The sequence below is a fragment of the Dermacentor variabilis genome, chromosome 9, assembly GCF_050947875.1.
Source record: "Dermacentor variabilis isolate Ectoservices chromosome 9, ASM5094787v1, whole genome shotgun sequence".
Taxonomy (NCBI): Eukaryota; Metazoa; Arthropoda; class Arachnida; order Ixodida; family Ixodidae; genus Dermacentor; species Dermacentor variabilis.
Window position 1 is genome coordinate 60,741,509 of NC_134576.1, and position 24,584 is coordinate 60,766,092.

The 24,584-nt window shown below is 48.9% G+C and overlaps 1 long non-coding RNA gene and 1 pseudogene across 1 annotated transcript; both read left to right on the plus strand.

The window, feature by feature from the left end:
- The first annotated feature begins 1,462 nt into the window (after positions 1-1,462).
- LOC142592724 (uncharacterized) lies at positions 1,463-3,645 on the plus strand. The gene is made up of 4 exons (XR_012830788.1): positions 1,463-1,514; positions 2,288-2,322; positions 3,128-3,202; positions 3,271-3,645. It is a non-coding gene; the product is annotated as an uncharacterized LOC142592724 (long non-coding RNA).
- An 8,447-nt stretch (positions 3,646-12,092) lies between these two features.
- On the plus strand, positions 12,093-16,588 carry LOC142558372 (uncharacterized; annotated as a pseudogene).
- The last annotated feature ends 7,996 nt before the right edge of the window (positions 16,589-24,584 follow it).

Sequence of the window (24,584 nt, forward strand, 5' to 3'; positions counted from 1 at the left end):
CCCCGCTGCTCCTTTTCTGTAATCCAGTGCATTAATTCATAACACAAATATGACCATATGCCATGCTTTTTTTAAATGTGCTTCTTACCGCTGCCTTTCCACTCCACTGAACTTGCCAGTTTCTATAGCATCGACAAGTTCATAGACCAAACCGTCATGACATTAGTCGGGCAGCGGACTCGGGCGAGCGTCTCAGTGCGCGTTTTCAGAACATCGCAGACTGGGCGCCGTAGCAGAAATCTTCCTCGCGTCTGTGCTTGCTGCATACCCGAGTTGTAGCCGATGACTGTTTGCCGGTTTTATGTTTCGCGAGCCAAGCTTCACACAGCTTCTTGTCCTGCGGCTACGTGTGAATAAGGCTGACACCTACGGCTGACAACGTGCTCCGTTGCGTGCGTCCGGCACTGCGGCACCGAGCAGTAGCCTACCATGTTGTGCGCCTTCAAAGGCAGCCACTACCTATTGTAGTGCTTTCAAGCGTTGTAAAGGAGACCCTCGAAGCGGGAGAATCTCGCCACTAAATGAGGACCGCAGCGCACGAGGGAATTTAAACTCTCGTTTTCAGCTCGCTTCAGCGCGCCCGAAGCAGCCGACGCGGCCGCTATGGCCACGTGATCCCTCCTAGCACGTCACGCCGACGGTGGCGCCAGCTTTTCCAGTGGTGGAGCTCGAGGCCAATATAGCGCACTATATAGCGCACAAAACTGAGTGGCTAACGCGAGTTCCCCTTGCGCCCGGTCGCGAAATGCGCAGTTGCTGCCGGAGTACAACGTGACTCCCCCTAAAACGCCTCAATCCACGCACAACGCCGCTTTTGCCAAGTAGCGCCAACCTTTGTTGTGCGCCGCTGTTTCCTGATTCGTCGCCCATACCGGTTTTGCTTCCACAGTTCCCGCTTCCAGGGTTTCCGTTTCGGGTCGTTCTGCTTCCGGAATTTCCGGTTCCGGAATTTTTGCTTGTTGTACCCTCGCACCTCTATGCAGAAGTGACGTCGCTTCCGCTTAAATGAGAAGCCGGTACTACGCAAGTTCCGCTTGACGCCAGAAGCTGAGGGGGTGAGCGAGGAAGGAGCATGGAGGAGGAGGGTAGGTTGGCGGCATAGAGTTAGTAGAACAACTCTAGAGGAAAAGCTGGGCCGGAAAAGTGGGAACCTCTAGGGCGCCGCCCTGTTGCTACTGGTCAATGTGGCCAGCGCAATTACTATTGAAAAAGCTAAAAAAAGTACAGGTCACCTTATGCTTTGTCATCTAAATACGCATACCTGATGGCTTTATGAAGGTAGTGCGTTAATATTATGCTTACAGAAAGTCATCGCTAAGTCCGTGACTTATGTAAATCAAGATGCACGCATTCATGGAATAAAGGATGACGCGAATTTCGGTTTCGAATCTGTTTTTTTTGGATGCGTAGTAGTTTCGTGCAGTTTATGTTTGACATGCGATCGCACGTCGACATCGGACGCTATAGCACACTCGTGCATCGAGACTTAGAACGACAGAAAGCTGAGCTAGTTGGTAAGGATTCATCATGCAAAACAGAGGTGAGGCGTGCAGACAGGACACAAGAGTAGAGAAGTGGGCGGCGCTCGTGTTGTTTGCTTGTAAATACTCTACTCTTGTGTCCTGTGTGCACGCCTCACCTCCGTTTTGCATAACGAGTGCATCAACCCACATATTAATAGCGTAGGCGTTTTATTAACTGTGCAATATTTTCAACGCTTCCTTGCATGCCATCTTATGTGGAATATCTTTCTTGGTAACAAATTTGTGCAGCGAATCTATTTGCATGATCGACTCCGGGCCTGTGGGACCGTTCACTTGCCCTTGATGCTGAGTCTTTTACATGTATCCATAAACTGCAGATATGCAAATCAGATCCCTGCGAGCATTTTCAAAATTCAATTATTTTAGACAACAGGCACATATGCAATACTGACATAATCTCAAATACCACTAAGCAGCTGGGACACATTTTTGTTGACCATACTCGCAGGTAAAATAAGTAGATCATGCGGACAGCTCCAACTCATTTTCCTTAAATCAACGTGTACAAGGGGTATGCAAAAATAATTTTTTTCTCGCGCACCGATTATTTTGCTGTATAAGCAAGAAAACCCACCACGTTAGTGTAACATATATTGTACATCACACTAATATGTGCTTTAATTTACCAAGTGAGATGAGTTACATTTATGGCTCATTCAGTCATATCACACTGCAAGCTGCATTCATCAATCTTCAATTGGATTTTGCAAATGTTTAATGAAACATGTTTCTCTTTTATGCAGATATGCAATGGCGAGCCCTTCCGTGTGTTCCAAAGGTAAAATTTAAGCTCTAAATTAAAGAAGACATTTCTAGTCAGAAACAAGCAAAAATGGTGAATGCAGAGTATCAGAAGCCCAAGGTACAGAAATTATGAGAAGTGCCGAATGATTTTAAGGAAAGAGTCGTATTAGAAAATGCAAGACTCTTTAGTGGAGGTCAAGCAAGTCTATATAGGTAGAATACTCTGCAAAATTATGCAAGTGAGGGGATGTCAAACAATGGGTCAGGAAATGCGTTGTTTTTCTGCAAAACAAAAGCTGATTGCCATTACATAAGTCATTTTAGCATTATGAGACTGGTGCTTGATAAACTCAGAAATAAACCAAAAAACAACACGCAAAAATAAAAAAAAACAATTTAATGATGCTCTCTCCACACTGGGATAAATGAAAACAAACACATCCCATCTAATGTGGACGTATCAGACGCCTTGTGAAACACTAAAGGAAAAATTCAGTTTCGAGCTATGGCACTTGCCGCATAGATGTAGGGGGCCTTGCACTAATAGTGATAGTTACCACTGCATTTAGAAATTGAAAGCATTCATGCAGACAAGGATGATTCTTTATATTTTTGGCTACCACTTCAAATGCCTCCACCAAGTGTTACAATGCTGCACGCAGCCATACTAAGGATCTCGCAGCAACACCTGCAGGTAAAAAGCAGAAGCAGTCAAAGTGCTGGTGTGTACTGGACACTATGTTTCAAAACTTTTAGGCAAGAAGAGTGCAAGAAGCAGACATAACAACTGCATTTATTTCCATAATTCCCCATTTGAATGACCTTTTCTTTTTGCTTAGACAATGCCTACGCCTAACCACAGCAGCTTCCTCATACAGACCCCGCAAGCCAAGAGGCCGTGGAGGCAAATGCAGGTAAGAGGCAAGAAGCAATAGCGCTGTTATCGACATTCATCTAATTTCTTTCTTTTTCTTTCGTTTAGGCAGCCAGCACACCTCGAACAGCCACCTTGACTGCGGGTGTGTCACCGTAGTCACCAAGGAAACATTTGAGGGAAAGCGACAGGCAATGTGAACAGCCACTTCTCCATGTAAACGATACTCTTTCTCTCGGATGACTCCTACGCCTCGCCACACCAGCACACTTGTGCTCAAAGATGCTGCGGAGGCACGTGCAGGTCAGAGGCAAGAAGCAGTGGCACTGGTGTCGACATTTACCCAATTTCTTTTTCTTACACTGAGGCAGCCAGCACACCTCGAACAGCCACCTTGACTGCGGGTGTGTCAGTAGATTCCTGTTGTACATACACTCATAATAAACTTCAGTAAACTTGAACTTGGTAATAAACTTGAAGGCAAATGGGACATTGATGCATTGTATTTTTGAACATTTATTGCACACATACAATATATGTTTTACTTTGCAGTGCTACAGAGCGTATTTTGCAGCTTCCCCCTATATTTTGAACCTTTAATTACGTATGTGTTGTATGGCCCTCAATGCAGTTCATGTTGTAGCAGCTGCTTTGTCTGTGTATCGCACAGTGGCTTAAGCTCGTGATATCCACATACTTCTCTCACATATACAAAATAAAGTTCTATGTAGTCCTTGGTGTTACAACAAAAAATGAAAGTAAACAATCCGATCGTGGAATTGTGTTTATTACAGTGATTCCTATGACAGTTACTGACACGTTGACAACTTCAGCTGGTTAATCCGTCCATAGCCTCCTCTATTTTTCAAAAATAAAGGAGGCTATGATCCGTCATGGCAAGGAATTGTATGTATAAATAAAAAAAAGCTGGGGGGGGGGGTATGTGCGTGTGTTTGTAGAGGGGGTATAGGATTAGGGCGGTACCAAAAAATGTACGAACACCGTCCTCTAGACCCATTCCGTTAAGGTACCGTAACAAAGCGTATTATGCATAAAGTTCATACAACCAACTCTGATATTACTACACACGCCAGGCGACGCGAGCTACATTTGCCATGACGCATTCGCGACTGCACCGGATGCCCTCCATATTATTCCCGTTAATCGTGCTCACTGCACCGAGGCAAAAGAAATATCATGGGCACAGGTGCCTTTAAGGTATCTCGACCTTGCGAGGCACTGCCGCGCGTGCCAGGGGAGCTGTCCGTGCGAACACTCCCTGGCACACACCTGCCTCGGCGGCCCCAACCTAAATACCGTTCTGCTTCGAGCTTTGATCCCCCCACTGTCCCTTGGGTGCCCTGGAGTTCCTGCGCCGCCTGCTTTATTATAATCTCAGGTGCTCTCCTGAGACTTCCGTTTGTCGGTTACGTGTGCCCTACAGCTGGATCAGTACTTATAATAACAAAAAAACCCGATCTATCATCGCGACGATAGATCGCGAAAGCGGGTTTTGCAACATACCGCGCCCGTGCGAAGAGAATTACGGAACGCCAACGAGGAATCTGACCAAAGCTTCCAGCTCGTAACCTCGTCGAGTGACACTCCTGCAACAGGCGTGACCGCTGAAAACCGCATACCGCCGGAAACTTCAACAGGATCATCCCTCGGTTGCACAACTGCCACCTGTACGGCCAACATGGACCACACCCACACCGTCCCGCAACATAGACCAAAGAACCAACTTATAAAGCCCAAACACACGGCGTCACGCACACACCACAACACCACAAGCGAGACGCCATGCTGCTACGCTGCTACGGTTGCCGGATTAAAACTGACTACTGTCACCAAGTCTAGCAAGCGTCTCAGGAGCTGGCAACCTCGGCGCGTAGCAACATGGCGGCGCTCTTGCGGTTCCCGATTTCAATGCATGGGCCCTATGGGTAGCTTGTCCTCTAGAGTCAGTATAGTAACTCTATGGTTGGCGGTGCTTAACCTGGACGACGAAAACGTGTATGGAGGGGTTTTAATTCCCCCCTCCCTCCTTCCCATCCCCCCGCGGCCTTTCGCGCGACCTAATAAAGCGCTTTTGGTCTCCGCTTTCTCCTACGCGCGCGCCAGATTGCGCCAGCATCGTAGGCTTCCCTTGTGTGCTTTCCCTGGCACATAGAGTATACGACGCGCGGCGATGGTGTTATTGCCCTTGGACTTTATATGGAACATCACGGTGACGGCGATGGCGAAAACGCACCTGGAGTGTCCATAAAATTACGATCGCAAAAATAAAAGTCGACGCGATGAGTAATGTGGAAAGGCGGAGTGTAGTCAAAATGAAACGGCCAATACAATCATGTTCCTCCGTTGTCCACTTCCAGTGTAACTCACAGAAAGCTTTTTGAAGCTTCTTTATCGAAAAAAAAACATATATTCTCCATAAACTACGAAACTTCGCAAACGTAAACTGCGCTCTATACGCAGATGACATTACCATCTGGAGCCCGGGAGGCTCCCTGGCAGACATGGAGCAGGCATTACAGTCTGCTTTAGATGCCGCAGAAGAGTACCTACTAGACACAGGAATCAAACTATCCTCCAAGAAATCGGAACTCTTACTATTTCGCAAGTCTTGCCAAGAAGTCCGCTACCTAACTCCTCTAGAGGAACTTGCGATCGCTCTACACACAAGAGACGGACAACAGATTCCGCGAGTTAACCACATACGCATTCTTGGGCTCCTAATCGAAGCCACCGGATGCCACGTACAAACGATCAAACGCTTAACCGCCAAAACCGAAAACATGATCAGACTCATCCACAGAGTCTCGGGGTGCAGGAAGGGTCTCTGCGAAGATAACCTTCTGCGCGTATACGACGCGTTCCTTATGAGTCACATTAATTACGTCGCCTCTGCCCACAACTGGACAAAAATAGAAAAGACGAAACTAAACACACTCATGCGCAAGAGCATCAAACAGGTCTTGGGCATTCCACAAAGAGCAAGTACAGCAAAGGTTGATCAGCTAGGCATGTTCAACAACATCGACGAAGGGATCGAGGCTCAGACTATGGCTCAAATACTCCGTCTATCCTCGTCCAAAGCCGGTAAGCTCATCCTAAACGAAGCCAATGTCTACTCTTCTCCCTATCTCGAGCACGCGGCTACCCTACCGAGCGAAATTAGAGACAAATACAAAGTCTCATCGTTTCCCAGAAACGTCCACCCACAACACAACGTGGGTAGGCGCCGGGCCCGCGCCCGCGCGATTCTCGACCGCATCGACGCGAATCGTGAAGCCACCGCATTTGCGGATGCGGCCCAGTACGGCAGCACATCCACTTTCGCGATAACAGTCGCGGACGGCAACGGAACACTACGATCATCCGCATCGGTTAAAACGAGCACCAGCGCTAAAGCAGAACAAACAGCCGTAGGCATCGCCATGGAAGAACCCACATTTACTCATGTCTTCACGGACTCGCGTGCCGCAATTCGGCCCTACGAATGCGGCAACGTATCTAAAGAAGGAGCGCGTATACTACTAGCGAGCTCAAAAGGGAGCAAACGGTGCCTCTCCTGGTTCCCCGCTTACATGGGGAAAGACATTCACCCGCAAAAAGCTAACCTCAATGAAACGGCCCACGACCGTGCGCGAGAACTTGCCCGCCGCGACGGTCCACGGCCTCCGAGGGGCTGGACATTCAATTTCATGACCGGCTATTAACTTACCAAGAAATCACCTCACACTATCGAAAAGGCAGAACCAAATTCCCGCCCCCGCACGCCAAACTCGAACGCGCGTAGACGGCCGCGTTTCGAATGCTACAAACGGACTCGTATCTGTCACGAGGCCTACTAAGCCACTACAACTCAGAAATCCCGGCAAATTGCCCAGACTGCCCAGAACTTTACTGCTCACTCTCGCACATGCTATGGCAATGTACCGCGTTACCAAAGGGCCCTCTCTCCAGTGAGCCCGAATGGGAAGAAGCCCTCAAAAGCCCGGACCTCAAAGTCCAACTCAAGGCCGTCCAGAGGGCCCAAGAACTGGCGGAGCGTCACCATGTTCCCGTCCAGACTTGGGCGTCGCCTACGGTTTCGGCCGGAGGAGTTCCCCGCGTGGGATCTGAAACGGCTTGAAACTCCTCAGCACTTCAATAAAGTTCTTGACCGACCGACCGACCGACCGACCGACCGACCGACCGACCGACCGACCGACCGACCGACCGACCGACCGACCGACTGACTGACTGACTGACTGGACTCCATAAACACATGTCCACTAATGCCATATAACTCACACTTGCAGTGTGTCGTTCGTTATATGGGAGCCCAGCATATCAGGTTATTGGATGTTAGGGGGCATATGGCTTTTTCTTTTTATTGCGATAGCAATTACACGGATACTCCAGGGGAATCGCGCCGTCGGAATTTCTGGCCGCGCCGGCTTTTCGCGCGCGTAAAGGGTAGGGGGGAGATGTACGCGCGCTAGAAAGCGCGGGGGTGGCATGGGGTAGGGGAAGAGCGTAGCCCACCTCTCCGCTTGCACTCCTGCCGTCGATCCTGCCACTCTATCATCCCGCTTGCATAATGACAGCGAGTGTCCGCAGTCATCAAGCGAGATATGTTCATATTTGAGTGTGCGTGCGTGACACCGTGCTTATTAATTTAGTTAGCAAGCAAATACTTGCAGCAGTTCAACAGTCAATACCTTACTACACATAGCTGTCTAATAATTTGCTATTACAGTTTGCATAGCCTTTAGGGCGAAACTGCGATTAACGTTTTCGAAAGACCCCATGCGTTAGCCCTCGTGTACGACAAAAATCACACCAGCGTACCTTGGGTTGTTCTAATCATGCTCGCAACCTCGGTCTTCAGCGCAAAATACGAGACAATAAATTGTAACGAAGAATAAGTGCCGGTCAGCCAGGCGCATTACCAACGTTCTAGCTGCTCCCACTGTAAAACCTCCGCACTGAGTTCAACCTCTACCTTTCTGCGCACCCTGCAAATAAACACCTTGACAAAATAAACTTCGCTTGCACTATAACGCCGATGCAACTTAGTGATCTTTTGTCTGTCTGCGTTCGTGAGTCAATGCTTTTGATAGGATCTCACCTGAAAGAATTTGAAGCTCACATCTCACGGCCAATGTTCTCTGAGGCCACTTCGCCTACTTGCGCAAGGGCTCGTCGTTGCGAGCTTTACTAATGCTTCATCATAGAGTGTATGCAGTGTACGTGGATCTAGCTAGATTCTTCAGAAAGAAATGAGCCAACCGAATGAACATTCAAGGATTTATATCTTTGGATATATATCAGCGAGACAATCTACATGGGAAGTGAGAAAGGTGACAGAAAAGAGCGCTTACATGTCACTTCTCTGACTTCCCGTTTAGATTGCCGCGCTGTTAACCAAAGATGCAACACTATTAACATGCCCGTTGAGCCGTCCTTCTAAGGACTTGTAGTGTTTCCAGATAAAAGTTAGCTCAGCTAGCATTGTTAATGAAGAAGATAGATTAACGGTTGTAGTTTTATGGTACAGGCGCCTGCCGAACGTCGATAGAAGCGGACTTCAACAGCTCAGCATATTAAGACGGATCGGAAGCTGAACTTGTCCATCGTTTCTATAGCGCTTTGTGGAAAAGGCACGCTCGACTGAATCTTCGTCGAAGAACAATTTGCCCCTTATAAAGGACCGCACTTGAACCTTTAAGAGGAATCTTTATATCGGGAGCAGAAAAATCTCTGCTCAAAGTACTCTCGGAAGAATCCTTACCTGTTTACCCAAATACATAGAAACGGAGAAATCGGTTTTCTCGGAATTCACTGCGCCGATTTCGATATCGAGCCGGTGCGCCTTGTGGCTGCATGGATGCGCTGTTTTGCCGCGCCTATAGTGTTGGAAGTCCTGCAATCTCAAGTTTCGGAGACGCGTTGAAGCGAACAGCAGCAGAACCGTTCGCTCTCCTCTGTCTGCGGTCTTCGCGTTAGCATTGTGGCAGCAAGTGTTCGAGGACACGGAGTGAGATCTGCTCATGTGTGTCCGCGCGCGCGCGGGACACCACGCTTGTTAATTTATCAGTAAGCGAATGTAGACTCCCAATTTATACGGCCGACTAAACTACGAACCTTACTTCCGGTAGTTGTCGGATGCATTGCTATTAATTGCTATCAATGCTTCGGCCTTTCAGGCGAAACTGTGACTCGCCGCTAAACTTGCCGCGGTGGTACAGTTGAAATCAGGAAGCTTTAGAAATAGCGCACCCAAAGCACACCCGGCCCCGCTTGCGTTCTTTTGTTAGCACGACGCTTTGCGCCTCCTAACTTTAGCTACGCAAAAGCCTAAAACCCCCTATTGCCTTTCACTGTACAGAACGAAGGCGCGAGTTGGATCTCCCGATACGTGCAGCATTCGCATATCGGTGGAGGCGAAATGCAGAGACTATCGTGTGCAAGAGCTAGGTGCGCGTTATCAAAAAATAGAAGAAGGGAAAAGCACCACAAAGTGCTTGTCTCGATTAGTCAGGAGCAATGACTTACGGTGTCTCTCACAATTCGTGTATTGCTTACTTGAAACTCCATCCACCAACGCGCAAGGCCAATATCTCAATCATTTTTGGTCCTCTGTTTCTGAAACTCTATATTTAGGAGGGACAGCTGTGGTGTTGCGAAATATTTCTGGTTCTAAAGTATTTTTTTGCCTAGTGTGTCCCTAGTGACGGTTCCTTGATGAATGTATGTGAAGTCATCAGGCACTAACCCTATGTATTGAAGTGCGGCCTAATAAACATTACCTCCTGCTGCCGCTTCGTGCCTCCATCCGCGCCTGTACATTAGCCGCCTTAGGTGCGTTCTTTGTTGTCCAACGGCGCGTCCTCCGCCCGCGTCACGCGACAACAGCACGAACTTACCGCAATGTCTGTGGCCCCAAACCACCTCCCCCTCCTTATTCGCAGCATGCGACTAAGATGCCGGTACTCTGACGAGCGTTCTCCCATGCAGACCACCGGTACAATGTGCTAGAATACTGGGCCGTACACTATTCTAGTGCACCGGAAAGTGTGAGGAGATCACTACTGCTCACCAGATGGCGCCATCGGCGGAGATGGTCGGGGACACGTTGTCGCCCTGGGCGGTAGGCACGGCCGTTAGCGTACGCAGAGCGGAAGGCGCGTATCCCAGAGCTGCGCCCGCGCAGAGACAACCCAGCCATGCTGCGGCCAGCGTGCGGTACATGGCGAATGTGGGCGCCGTCGAACGTCTCTTCACGCCCGATGGCGGCCGGGATAACCCAGAGACGTCGGTTTCCGCCCCCATCGCTGTCGCCGCAGTGTGGCAGGTGGCTGACGACGTTCTCCTGCGGCTATTGTCGTGTACAAAGGCAGTGATGTGCTCAGCTACAGTAGCAGAAAAGCGTCCAGTAGACTACACAGTAGACCAACAAATCGCTGCGGCTGCTATAGGGTCTTCTTCTTCTCCTTCTTCTTTGCTTCCCTACGTGGCGCGCAAGGTAGCAGAATGCCGGGCTGGTTATTCTTGAAGTCGTTTAAAGGTGGCGTCATAGTGACGCCACAAGGGGAAGTATTACAGGGGAAGAGAAGTTGAAGTTGCTAAGAACCCATTAGAAATTCAGGAAGCCATGGAATATGTTACTTCTTCCACTCTGCTGCCGCTTTTCTTTCAAACAGAAGAGGTTTGGCAGCTTCCTAAAGAGTTTGCTTCAATACACCCCTCCTCGCAACGAAAAATTCCGGCACAGCCCATCTAACGATAAATGTCGACATTAATGCGATTAATAATGAAAACAATGCAACGACACGCCGTGTTGCAGTCGCCGAAACGCGTCGTGTATGAGGCATGTACTTCAGCAGGGCTCCTCTTTCGCCCTTCCCTATGGACACGCTGCACCATCCAACGCGCCGCCGCGAAATCCAAGCGCGGAGCGAGTCTGATTATATATTCAGGCAAAATTGTCTGAACATATAATGACACGGGTTCGATTCTGTCCAGCACAGGAGAAGAAGAAGAAAACTTTATTCGCGCAAAAGACAGTCAACCCAGTGTGGCTAATCCCCTCTGTGGGCACAAGCCATGTTTTTAGGCAACAACAACAACGACTTCGTTACCCTTAAACGGGGCAACACCGTGTAGTCAGGCCCCTTTCCAAGCCACCGTTGCCCCTCACCATCCTTTCTTTCCACGGGACCAGCCTGAGCTGGTCCCCGCGGGCAGAGCTGGATAGCAATGCCTCCCACCTCACTCTCGTGTTATTCTCTTCTTGGTCTTCAGCGTGAGCCGTGCATTCCCATTTGATATGGTAGAATGTCGGTGTGCTCCCACACCACGGGCATATGTTTTTGTGTGCCGTTGCGTAGTGCATCTACAATCTGTTGTTAGCGGAATCAGAAGCGAAGGTTGGCAACATAGGGAGAGAGATGGCGGCCGCGAAGGAAGGCAGTCGTCACGCTCTCTTGAACTCTTTTTTTTTCTTTTATTTATCTTTTAAGGAGCGTCCTTGTTTGAAATCTGTGCGTCTGCGGAGAAATTCCTAACATCTCAGAAGTGGGATGCACCGAAACCTTCGTGGTTAAGCGATCCTGAAAGCCGATGCCGCGGGATTGCGTCGACGGTGATGCTCGCTGACTCTTCAACGGACGCTGCGTTTGTGCCGTCATCGTGAGGTACTGACCGTAAAAGGGACCCTACGTGTTGCTTCGAAAATGTGCGCGCGGACGCTCTGTGTGACGTCTACGAGACGCAACGGTACCGTCTTCGTGAAGTACCGACATCGAAAACGTGTCTTTGTGCCACCTCAGAAACGAGTGTGCGGACGCTCTCTGTGACGTCGTAAGCCTATAGACGCTCAGCTGGAGGCGAAAAACTGTGTGTACGCCTAGGGAGATGCCTAGACAACCCGGAAGATGGCAGACGGCGGCGGAACTCACCAAAACCAAATGATGCAAGCTCTGCTGGAGCAAAACCGGCGGTTACTGGAGCTCCTCGGGAGGAAACCTGAAGCGTTCCACGTGATGCCGGACCTGAATAAAGCTATCCACAATTTCGACGGCGAGGGCTCATCCCACGAAGCTGCGGCGTGGCTGAAGAGTAGTGATATCATGGCGGTCCTGCACGGCTGGCCGGACCGCTTCAGACTTGAAAACGCCAGGCTTCACATGAAGGGACCTGCTCAATTTCGGCTTCAGACCCGTGTCGATGATTCCACTACGTGGAAAGACTTCAACATTGCCTTCAGAAAGACATTTGTGGTCCAGGCAAGTACGGCCGAAAAGTGGAAGCAAATGCAGGAAAGAGTCCAGATGAGGGGAGAGTCCATCACGGCATACTTCCTCGAAAATACCTTGTTATGCAAGAGATTGGGCCTCTGTATGCAAGATACCAAAGAGCAAGTTTTGGTGGGGCTGCTGTTTAGAGACGCATGCATCTTCATGACGGCAAAGGAACACAAGGATGAGGATGAATTGCTGGCAGACTTGCGAAGATTTGAGCGAATAAGCGAAGCTAGAATGCAGAAGTCATCAGGGGCCAAGCCACAAGGTGGTGATCCATGTGCAACGACACCTCGTGCCAAGCCTCCGACCTCAAGATCTTGGACTGTCGCGTGGCCACCTGAGCAAGTGATCACAAATGCATATGTCACAGACCAAACAAGTGGTGGGGGACCACCGAGGAAAACGCCAGAGCCGCTCAAGCGTGATAAAGCGGAGCGAAAATGCTAAAGTTGCGAAAGTTATGGGCACATAGCGAGAGACTGTCCGAAAACAAACCCTGTTGGTATTTTTGTTTTGAATGAGAATCCAACAAGTGACAGTGGTCCATCAAAGTTCCTGAAAACTGCGACCATCAATGGAACTCACCAGCTCTCGGTGATGATTGACCTGCGAAATTCAGACTGTATATTGCGTCATCAAGCGGCTGAAAAGTGCAGCCTACAAGTTGTATGCAGGGACCAACACTTGTATGTGTTTGGAAACAACGGCACATCTAAAGTTCGTTCTATCGGGACCTCGGAGGTGGACATAGAAATCGATGATGGGGTATTCCGCAACGTCAAGGTGACTGTCGTCAACAACCGTGCCTTGCCCGTGGACATGCTGGTTGGTAGAACCTGGACGGAACAAAACCACATTACATACCTACGCATGGGAGATGAACTCAGGATTGGCTACGAAGATGATCTTCTATTTTTTAACATCGACGTTGCCCAGATGAAGCCTTCCAAGGAACCACTTCGTGTCAAGGAAACCATTGTGCTGCCCAAAAGAACCGTGTGTTGGGTGACAGTGGAGACCGGTAAGAGTGAAGGAAATCTGAAACCTTACCTAGTGGACCTGTTAAGGGAATGCTACTTCACATCGAACACGAAATGGTAGAGATACCAATGTTGAACGACAAGGATGAAGATCAACAGCTGATCAAGGGAAGTTTGTTGGCTCATGCTGGACTGCTTTCAGGGAGCGAAGAGTTAACCCCCGTGAGACATGTGCCTCAGCCGAAGCCCATTGATAGTAGTACGCTGAATGTCGGGAAAGATGTCAATGAACAACAAGTGGATGCACTGCTGAAGATGCTGAATGAATGCAGGGACTGCTTTGCACTGAATTTGTCAGAGTTGGGGTGTTGTAAACAACTGGAGAAGACTATCACAGAGTGTTCCGGAAGCACTCCAATCAGCTGCAAACCGTACACGACTAATGCTGAGGAAAGAAAAGCAATCCAAGAAATTGTCAAAGAGAGCAAGGCGACTGGCATTGTAACCGAAGCATCCTCGCCATACGCTAAGTGCTACTTGTGAAAAAGAAAGATGGGGAAAATCGTCGTCATATACTATCGACGGCTAAATAGCCAGACGGTGCCGGAATACTTTTCCTTGCCAAACATTGATGACCAGCTGCAACGACTGTCCGGAGCACGAATGTACTGTGTGTTAGACTGTGCAAACGGATACCTCCAGCTTCCACTGAATGTGGAATCGAAGGCCGAAACTACATTCATCAGGCCTGATGAGACTGGGCAGTTTGAAAGTATGGTGTTTGGGTTGAGAAACGGTCCTGCTGTATTTCAACGTCTAATGAACAAGGTCCTCGGATCTCTGCGCAACACTGTAGTATTGTGTTACATGGATGACTTGTTGATTCCAGCCAAGAAGACTTGCTGCTTCGGCTCAAACAAGTACTGGATGCTCTGCGAGCTGCTGGTCTAACACTTAAGCTATCCAGGAGTGTGTTTTGAAGTGACGAACTCGACTACTTAGGTTTCAAGATTGTGAAAGGCTACCTGCAGCCAGGTGAAGTGAAGCAACAAGCTATATTGGACGCTAGCACGCCAACTGATGTTCGCAGTGTCAAGAGATTTCTGGGTCTGACAGGATTTTTCAGACGGTTCATTCCCCATTATACTCTGAAGGCGTTAGAACCACTTACTTCTCATACCAAGAAAGACACAAAGCTTATATGGGGAGTGGAGCAACAGGAAGCGTTCGACCAGCTCCGAAGAGAGCTGACAGAGCCTCCGGTTCTGAAGTTGTATGACCCTTTGGCTCCAACAGAAGTCCACACGGACGCGAGCAAACATGAACTTGCGGGAATGATCCGTCAACAAGATGAGTCAGGACGCTGGCACTTGGTGTGTTGTGTCAGTAAACGCACCACTCAGGCTGAGAAGAATTACCATGCGGGAAAACTGGAGCTAATGGCAATATTTTGGAGTATGGAAAAACTTCGTCCATTCCTCCTAGGCGTTCCGTTCACGCTGGTAACAGATTGCCAAGTAATTGTGTATCTCAATGCGCATAAGACTCTTAAACCACAGATAGCAAGGTGGTTCGCCTTACTTCAAGGGTGTGACTTCGAGGTGAAGCACCGAGCAGGTGAGAAAATGGTACATGTGGACTATTTGAGTCGTGAACCCGTAGGAGCGCCACAGGAAACGCTCGATGAGGTTGTCGAGACAAGGATCGAAATGTGCCTTGCCTTGAGTTTAGAGGACCAAATTGTGATCATCCAGCTATCTGATGCGGACTTGGCTAACCTCGCACGAATTCTCGGGAAGCCAATCAAGGAAAGGACCGAGGAAGAAAGTGTCAAGGTCAAAAACCTACGACTGAAGGATGGGAGGCTGTTTTACGTGGAATAAAACGGACGACTTCTTTTCGTGATGTCTAAGAGCATGCGCAAAACACTGCGTGTCAAGTTTAACGACTTACAGGGACATTTTAGTACAGACCGAACAGTGACAAAAATCAAGGAACTTTATTGGTTTCCTCAGAGGAAGCGCTACGTGGACAAGCACTCCATAGGTGTTTCGAGTGTCTGCTCACAAAGATTCCAGGAGGGAAGGAACCTGTACTTCTGCGCCCGATACCACCTGGGAAGAGACCATTTCAAGTGGTACACGTGGACCATGTTGGTCCGTTCGTGAGAAGTTCCAAGAAAAAAACAGTGGATCTTGGTGTTGGTGGACAATCTGACCAAGTTTGTGCGTCTCTACCCCGTGCGAGGCACCTCAGCTAGAAATGTACTGCGGTGCATGCAGAGTTTTATAACCAAGTTTGGTCTACCGGAGCGTATCATCTCATACCGTGGTTCCTGTTTCACGTCCCATGGCTTCGAAGCCTTCTGTCAAGAAAATGGTGTGGCTCACACACAGAATTCTGCTCATCATCCAAGGGCTAATGGTCAGGTAGAGCTTGTGAACCGAACTCTGGTACCGTGTATTATGGCTGCAATCAAGGACCCGACTCATAAGGACTGGAATCAGAACATCAAGGAGTTAGAGAGCTACTTAAACACTGCATACAATGCCTCAACAGGCACTAGCCCTTTCAGGCTTCTGCGTGGATATCAACCAAGGATGCAGGATGATGTCCTCAGATGGCTAAACACGGAGAATAACGAGTGAGTATGTCCGGAACAACTTCAAGAGATGGCTCAAAAAGGAATAGTTAGCCAGCAAGAAAAGTCGAAGCAGTACTTCAACAAGCATCACTTCACAGCGGACAAGCTGAGTGTTGGAGACATAGTGGTCATGCGCTACGTTCCAGAGCACAACGGCGCCCCAACAAAAACCCAGAAGTTCAGAGGTCCACTGACTGTGACTGAAATACTCCCAGCGGACACCTACAGAGCGACCGAGATGAACGGAAAAAAATGGTCTACTTGACTACCGCCCACATCAGCCAACTGAAGAGATGGGGTTGCAGATGCCAAAAACTGTCCAACCAATCAAGCACCCACGAGGAAGACAGCGTGCCGAGACGTATCACGCGTGTGTCCAAAAGACCTTTGTATCTTCGGAACTATACCGTGTAAACTGAGCACAGTTCGCTGTCAGAATGGCCGAGTGTTAGCGGAATCGGAAGCGAAGGCTGGCAACATAGGGAGAGAGATGGCGGCCGCGAAGGAAGGCAGTCGTCACGCTTTCTCGAACTATTCTTTTCTTTTATTTATTTATTAAAGAGCACCATTCTTTAATATCTGTGTGTTTGTGAAGAAATTCCTAACACTATGGAGGATTGTGTATGTGTCCGCTTGGAGCCTGCCTATAACGTCACAGAGTCCATGGCTGAAAGGTTCTTGTGCGGTGCTGGAGGTTTGTATATGTGTCCGTTTGGACCATGCGTATAACGTCACAGAGTCCATAGCTGAAAGGTTCTTGTGCGGTGCTGGGTGGAGTCTTCTGAATTCCCTGTAGTATTGCAAGATTGCTTCATAACTGGGATCGATAGGTGTCGGGTCCTCCACGATGTTGCCATGGGCAGCTCTCCAGTTAGTGAAACATCGAGCCGCCTCATCTACATGGAGATTCCCAGTAACACCCTCGTGTCCCGAGGCCCATGTTATTGTTTGGGTATACCTGATGTTGAATTCTCTGTTGATTGTGGTAAGTATCTGTAGTGACTTCGCACAGACTTTCCCCCCTGATAGTCCCTACATGCGGCCTGAGAATATGTGATTATTGTCAGTGGAGCGTTGCTTTCCATGCCTATACTCCGATAGCTAAGGCAAAGACTATCTTTTCTGCTTCCATAACGGTTGCTCCAGAAATCGAATCGCAGGCCGTAATTTTACCTTTTCGGTTTACAACAACTGCCACCATATTCTTCGCCTTGGCCCGATAGGGTGAAGCATCGGTTAATCTCGCAGTGACCAAGTACTTTGTTGTTCTCTCTATGTATTCTGCTCTAGCTTTTTTCTTTCCTGCGTGAAATGCCGGATCCATGCTTTGTGGTATTGGTGATACCCTATACAAACCTCTTATCTGGCAGGGTAGCTCTTTGGGCTTTTGGTGTGCTTGTATACATGCATTCTCAAAGGCCGACTTTTTGTAGAAGAGCCGACTTTTTGTAGAAGAGCTACGCCGGCTGTCGTTTTCCGCCAATCGACTTCCCTGCGCTACGAGTTGGGCCTCAGCCAGCTAATCAAGTGTATTGTGGAGGCCGAGGGCCAGAAGCTGCTCATGCGAAGTGCTGCGTGGCAGCCTCAGGGCTGTCTTATATGCCATCCTTATTATTTGATCAGCCTTTTCTTCTTCATTCCTATTCATGAGATGGTATGGTAGGGAGTACATCAGCCTACTAATTACCAGGCTTTTCACCAATCTGAGCATGTCTTGTTCCGCCATTCCTGTCCGATTATGAGCCACACGGGATATCATCCGGTCAATCTATTACGTTGTTTTTCTGCTCATGTTTAAAGCGTAGAGGCATCTGTCATTTGATTACAGCCACATCCTCAATGGTCAACTATTGACCTCTCCGGAATAATTTTCCCTTCCAGCCTGATCTCGAATTTGAGTATCGGGTCAGTCCTTTGTTTGTTTGTTTCTTTTATGAGGCGAATTAATGAGTTCTGATTTCTCCGCCGAGCACTGGAGTAATCTTTGTTTTGTATATTTTTTACTATATTAACAAAAAGAAATCTTAAAGATCTTTTGTTGGTCGTTGAATAAGGGCAAACGCCTAGTGGCACATACGTAGGAGCCCAAGTGGCCGACAAAGAGGTTCACTGAAGAGCGGCACATATCCGGAGACCTAAGTAGTCCCAGCGGTTGGTTACGACCTTAGTTCGCTCAGCACATTAGCCCGATGATCTACCCGTTGAAACATGGATTACCCAAGCGATTACCCTTCCTCAAAAAATCGGAGCACACCTAAGCACTTACGAGTTGTGAATGCGAAAGCACTGATGTCCAACTGAACGCCGCTGAGCGTTCCTTCGAGTTAGCAACTCGCCGCGAGCACGCGAGCGCATTGAGACGCTTGGCGCATTTTGGTGCATTTAGGACTCTTGATATTTCTCTTTTTGATATTCACTCTATGCATATAAAATGTAAATGCGAACATTCAGAGGTGCATTCATTCTTTGGAGATGTCTTTTTTGTTGTCGTTAAGTTGTGATTCTGCTATGTTTGGCACTTTTTCCAGTCTAACACCTCCATACAGCAACGCCTCAGGACGAATGTATGTATGCAAATAAATTAATTGGCGACCATTGTTGCGATTACCATTCTTTTTTTTTAAGGTGGGTGACAACGACGACGGCCGGCAATAGTCGTACAACTTCCTCGCCGTCGTCACACCATCGCCATCACACCGTCCTTGCCGCTGCCGTTGTAGGCAGCGGCAACGTCGATATTGCATGCCCAGAAAGCGGTCAGATAAACACGGACCTAGGGGAAAGTTGGCGAAGTAGCCGAATGATGAAAGCAATCGCTGCGGACGTGCGCATGCGTGGCACTCGGACACCCACCGGCACTACTACGCGTTGACGGGTACTTGTGATTGAGTTTTAGCAACATGCGTTGCGGCCAAGCTGTGTCATTCGTATATCAGGAATGAAATCATAAAAAGCTAATGTGCAACGAAGTAGATTTACTAAATACTTGTACGAAATACATTACGAACAAAATAATCATAAACAGCATATTTCAGTGCAGGCATAATTTAACTTGCGATTATTATGTCTAAATTTATTACTCGTTGTGTACTAGAAAGTTCGTACTAGTTATGGTTTACAAGAAAGATTAACGGCAACAAAAGTTTGCCTTGTGTGACCACTGGCGTAGGTGAATGCGCAGCTTCAGCCTTGTGTAGGTGGCTATCATCATCTTGCTTATTGCTTCCTTGTGGCCTGCGCATGTTTGCAGGCACGGTTGGTCTGCTTTATCGACGCATTCAGTGAAGGATCGGTGTGGCGACTTCATCGCGTGTACATTGTTCGTACACTACGCAATTATGCCAGTCAAGCGCTTTTCGTAGTTCTTCAAGGTGCGGGTCACTTCACTGCTTGCCCAGATCAAGTTACACCCGTCGCTCACATATTCTTTGAGAGTTGTCAACGAGGGATATTCATTGATGACCCCTGCAAGGAGATCATCCTCGCAATGGAGTCAGGACACGAACTACGAAATGCTTCTGAGGATGAAGCCTCCAAGGTAATATGAAAGGTAGTGACTACAGTGACGAGGCCCGGTACTTTAACATCAGCATTACAGTGACGGGGCCCGTCCCTTTAACAAGAACACTGTAGCGACTAGGTATTCGGTCATTCCAGTGACGCAGGCGGCGCCACGCGGCCCTCCTCCGTAGCAGTCACCCGGTGATAGAAATCTGCGGCGCATTTTGGCGGTTCGGTCTCGCGGTAGTTATGGACGCGCCGATGAGGAAAAACGGGAAGAGTAATTGCTTGCCGAAGTGCTCAAACCACGCCGTACCGAGTGTTCACTGCTAACGTATCTTTAAACTGTACTTCAAGACAGGCGTAACGATCTGAGGCACTGGAACCAGTTACGAAGCTCGTACTACATTTACACAACACTGAATCGCGTACAGAAGTGATCCCACTTGTCTACAGCGATCGAACCGAACTCTGCGCAAGGAAGAAACTAATTTTAAGGGAGGTACCGAGTACATCTCGAAACGCAAGTGGAAAAACGTGAAAACCGTTCGGGCACAAGTACTTTGTCCTTAGTCAAACAGCTACGCTAAATTTTAGTTAATTTGCTCCACCGTACGCTGCTCGAGGCTCTAGACGAGCGTGATCACTCCTTTACGTTAAAATTTTCGTGAATCGTTGTATTATACAGCCGTTTTTTTTTTAGTTAATATTTCGAAACGCGAAAGTTTGTTTCTTACTGCACAGGATTAATTCGTTGAGAACAAGAGCGCGTGAAAAACAACTAACGTCTGTTACCGGTACGCGCTTGCGTTTACTAAGTGTTTGCGAAAACACAAATATATGGCTTCATGCCCGTGATCATATTCAAGGCTAGTAACGACATACTCACCTTTACAGAGCCTGGACCTTCACGTACTGCAGCGTTAACGCAAGGCGGCCCCTTGATTGCACTCGTCTGCAGGCAGAGCCATTCGACCCTGACCTAAGTGTCTCTAATGGAATAGTAAGCTGTTGGGCTAGTTAGATTGACATGAGTTTTTCAAATGGGAGCGTAGAAGCGTTGCGGAAAAAGGAGCTGTGAACAGGAAAGACGCTCACTTGCAACTAAGTACATTTTCAGAGACAAAAAGATTTCACGCTACCTACAAAGGATCGGGGAAAAACACGGCGTTGACCTCGCCTTCACAGCTCCTGTCAAGGTTTCTCTGTTTTGCGCCCTTGCAAGACGGCCATAAGAAGAACAAGACCTGTGAAAAGGAACGCATGAAACCCCTCGCCTCCTGTGCCACCGAAGGGGTATGTAAGATCCCACTCGACTGTGGGAAAGATTACATTGGGCGGACAGGGGGCTGTCTAAGTGACAGCCTAAGAGAACATTCTGCATCTTAAAAGGCCCTGCATGAGCAACCCCGTGCACCTTTCTGCACCCTGCAGGGATTGTGGCTGTGGACCCCTTTTCGGTAAAACCGAAATTATTAGCAGATCTAAAGGCAGACTCGAAAGGGAAAACCTCGAGGCTGGTCAGATTAACGCTCGTGCTAACCTTTGTATTAGTACGCCGTCAGTGCATCTGATGGATAAGGAATTTACGTTCCTCGCCCTTGGCTGAAGTTTCTATACTCCACCTCCTCTGTCATTCTCCCCCCGAAGTGTTTTTTGGAATGACTTCTGTCAGGCCATTTGCACGTGCCGTTGTTGCTATCACCGACACTGCAGTTGTCATTATTGATGCAGTGATGCATGCCCCGTTATTAAGCGAATTATATATATATATATATATATATATATATATATATATATATATATATATATATATATATATATATATATATATATATATATATATATATCAAAATATAAACATTTTTTTTACAATTTCTGACGACAGCGCATGATCAATAACGTTTCTTGTGGTTTGTCTCTAATATATACTTAGTTGCAAGTGAGCGTCTCTCCTGTCCGCGCCTCCTTTTACCACAACGTTTATGCGCTCCCCTTTGCAAAAAAAAATGGCAGTAGCTTAGCTCGGCTATGCCAGGATATACGTATCGAAAGCTAAGGCATAGCATGGTTAGCCTTGGTTAATCTTGATTGCAAGTCCAGGTTAGTCTGGTTGTCTAGCTGTGTTGCGGCGTTTAGCCAGTCATTGGGAGCGCTGTTCGTCTGTTTCCTGGGCGATTCGTTTCCTCTTCATCTCGTTCCCATGTCGATTCCAGGCCTCCTCCTGCTTATCAGAATTGTCGCCATCCATACTGCCGCCTCCACTGTGGTTGCGGCGCACGCGAGCTCTGTTTTTCAATACTCCGACATGTTATCAGGCATGTGACGCAGCTGGCGATGATGGTGTTGAAAAACGTTTATTGCTCTCAGAAGAGAAGCACATGGAGGTACGCGTGAGCCGGTCCTTAAGGGCCGGGCATTTAAAGTACTAGGTGGGATTCCTAGTACGGGACCCCAGTGGCGTCGGCCGCTGCCCGGGCGCGCTCGACCATTGCCCTTTGGGCCTGCAGCTCATAGCAGCCGAGCAGGGTCGCCTCCCAGTCCTCCCGAGTGGGGTTGGGGTGAGGGGAAATGTTGGATGGGCAGGCCCACACCATGTGGTAGATGTCCGAAGACTTCTCCGCACAGTGCGGACAACTGCCCATGAAAGAACGATCAAAATGCTTGAGTGCTGCCGGGCACAGCAGAGTGTTGGTATATAGACGAAGTAGAAGCCGCTCCTCCATCTTAGACAGTCCTTTACTCGGGCGGGGGTAAAGGCTATGACCAGATTGATAATGCAGGACAATGTCTTTAAAGGAATACGCGGGATTTAATTTGAGATCCTGATCTAGGGGGTCGAGAAAGGAAGCCCGGAGAGAGAGCGCGCGGGCGGCGGCATCGGCTGCCTCATTCGCCTCGAGACCCATATGAGCAGGAGCCCATACTATGTTCCGGTGAGCGGGGGCCCCGGTGTAAGTGCAACATAGAAGTATAATCGGCAGGCTAAGTATGGAAACCAGCCTTGCTCGTAGTTCCGACAGGCCCCTCGCGAGTCTGAGATAATTATTTTGGAATCAGAGTAGGTAGCAGCCAGTGAAATAGCGACCGCCTCCGTATGAGTTATGTCACGGGCGCGAAACGTAACCCCATTAACTATTTTGGACTGGTGGACGACTGCGGCCGTGTACCAACCCCCATGGTGGGGGCCGGAGGCGTTCACGTAATAAGGGCCCGGTTTCGACCCATAATGGCGGCCCAGGGCTTCCGCCCGCGCCAGGCGCCGACTATTATGGTCCTCACGTGTCATGTTGTTAGGAAGAGGGCGTACGTGGTGGGCGCATCTCCACTCGAAAGGGAGTCGTACTCGCTCTTCCATAAGGGTGGTGTGTTGAATGTGTAGTCGGGCAAGGAGGCGGCGACCCGACAGTGCCTTAGAGAGGCGTGTGTATTGGTTGGTTAAGTGAGCCTCTCAGAGCTCCCGGAACGTGCTAACCATGCCTAGACCCAGGAGACGCTGGTTGGAGGTGTTCACGGGGAGATCGAGGGCTCCCTTAATAATTTTGCGGAGGATGACTTCGAGTGCATCCTCCTCTTGTTTCCGAAGGTGGAGGTAAGGAGTCGAATATAAGATTCGACGGGTCACGAATGCATGCTCCAGCCACATGGCGCATTTGCACCGCAACCCTCCCCCCCCCCCTGTTTGTTGGAAACCCGGTGGACCACGCGGCCCACCTGGTCCCCCACCTTACGGAGCTGCGCCAAGGTAGTGTCCGACCGTCTATGTTGATGAATGAGAAGCCCCAGTACCTGGACTTCTGTGTGTTCAGGAATTGGTCCTGTCTCCGGAGAGAGCTCAATTTTGGCGGTACACTTTGGTGAGGGGCGTATGTGTACAAATTAAGACTTTTGAGGGGAGCATTGCAGGCCATAGTGGCGAGCATAACGGTCCGCTATGGTCGCCGCTTGCTGCAGGTTGGCCTCAATGTCTCCGAGGGAGCCCTGCGTAGCCCACAGGGTGATGTCGTCCGCATACAGCGCATGCTGCACACCAGCGACAGCACCCAATTGGGCCCGCAGGTGCATCATAGATTGAATAGGAGAAGAGACAACATGGCACCCTGTGGTGTTCCTCTGCTTCCAAGTCGGAAGGGGCCGTGTTCAGTGTCCTGGATTTTAATGTAGGATTCACGATCTGTCAAAAATTGCCGAATGTACCTGAACGCGTTGCGGCCGCAGCCGGTTTGAAAAGATGAGTAAGTATTACATCGTGAGTAACGTTGTCGAAGGCCCCCTTCAAGTCTGAGGCGAGCACGACCTTATCATGGTGGGGGCGTTCGACCGGGTCAAGGATGTCTCGATTGAGTTGTAGCAGAACATCCTGTGCGGACCTGTGCGGGTGAAATCCGAACATGGAGTCTGCGAAGATGTGTTGATTCTCCATGAACTCGGATATCCTGTCACGCACCATCGTCTCCATTAGTTTGCCCACACACGAGGTGAGAGCGATGGGGCGAAGGTTGTCCGTGTTGATGGCCTTGCCAGCTCTGGGGAAAGAAAGTGACCAGAGCGGTTTTCCAATCGTTGGGGAGTGGCGCGTCCGCGAGCCAGGCTGAATTGATGTAATCCAATAAGGACTGGTAGGCCGGGTCGGGTAAGTTAGCGAGTAATTTGACTGTAATTCTGTCCCGACCCGGGGCTGTGCCACGTTTCATTTTCGCCAGGGCTGCCCGCAGATCGCGCAGCTGGAATGGCTGATCCAGACTCTTCAGCTTCCCTTTGTTGACCACCGGTTATCTTCCCTCCTCATTAAATGTCCTGTCCATGCCCATTTCTTTTTCTTGATTTCAACTAAGATATCATTAACTCGCGTTTGTTCCCTCACCCAATCTGCTCTTTTCTTATATATGATTCTTTTTTCCATAGCTCGTTGCATCGTCTTCAATTTAAGTAGAACCCTTTTCGTAAGCCTCCAGGTTTCTGCCCCGTTGGTTAGTATTGGTAAAACACAGCTATTAC